Source organism: Gavialis gangeticus, unplaced genomic scaffold, assembly GCF_001723915.1.
Source record: "Gavialis gangeticus isolate Ggan-Ray unplaced genomic scaffold, GavGan_comp1, whole genome shotgun sequence".
NCBI classification, from domain to species: Eukaryota; Metazoa; Chordata; order Crocodylia; family Gavialidae; genus Gavialis; species Gavialis gangeticus.
The window spans coordinates 24,053,667-24,054,406 of NW_017728995.1; the positions used below are offsets into that span (position 1 = coordinate 24,053,667).

General features: G+C 42.2%; 1 protein-coding gene across 2 annotated transcripts in view; it reads left to right on the plus strand.

Moving 5' to 3' along the window:
- The window catches only part of LOC109288002 (calcium-activated potassium channel subunit beta-2), a 238,249-nt gene that overhangs the window by 41,939 nt on the left and 195,570 nt on the right, over positions 1 to 740 (plus strand). Inside the window, exon 1 of one of the 2 annotated variants that reach the window (XM_019503326.1) lies at positions 229 to 635. The exons of the other annotated variant lie outside the window; for it this stretch is intronic. The gene's annotated coding sequence lies outside the window, so the exon portion shown is untranslated. Of the gene's footprint in view, positions 1 to 228; positions 636 to 740 lie in introns of those variants that run through there. 2 annotated transcript variants of the gene reach the window in all.

A 740-nucleotide genomic window follows, 5' to 3' on the forward strand; every position in this document is an offset into this window, starting at 1 on the left:
CATTAGACAGCCTGAGACTGGGGTGGGTGAAGATGCTGTTGTGTTCATTTTTCTATTTACATTAGCCTGAAAAACCGACGGCACCTTCCACTACAAGGAGTTATTTTTTTCCCCTTACTTTTGAACCCGTGCGTGAAATCCCCTGCTGCAGAAACAGTAGCCTTAGTAAGTTTAAGGCTGTCTGAATCTTTCTCCTCTAATGTGAAGGTTTAAACGCTGTGCGGGGGAGAGAAGGAGTTAGACCTATCGCTGCTTTTCTAACAAATACCCTATTACAACACTTAATAAAAACAGAAGCAGCATGCCTATCATAGGTTAATAAATCCTACCTAATGCATGCTTTGAAAACACTACGAAACAGCATTAACAGAGCTTCAGATAACTAATTTCAAGCATGGCTGTCTAGTGTGCCTGTCATTCCTATTGTCCTTCCAAACTATTTCAGACATTTTGAGGAGGGAGTATTAAGCTATGAGTTAGCCGGGGTTGTGACATGCATGGTCCGAAAAGGTTTAAGCACCAGGAGGTAATGATGACAGCATTTAACAACTGGTGGCAGTTTGGAGGATTCCACTGGATCCCTGTTTATTAATAATTAGGCTTTGCATCGGAAGAAGATGTGACAACTAGCAGAGGTAGGATTTGCATGTGAAACAAAGGAATCTGTTGCTGTTTGATGCTTTTTGTTGATGCTTTTGCTCTGTGGGCTTCCAAATGCAGGCAGGTGCAGAGTCAGAAAC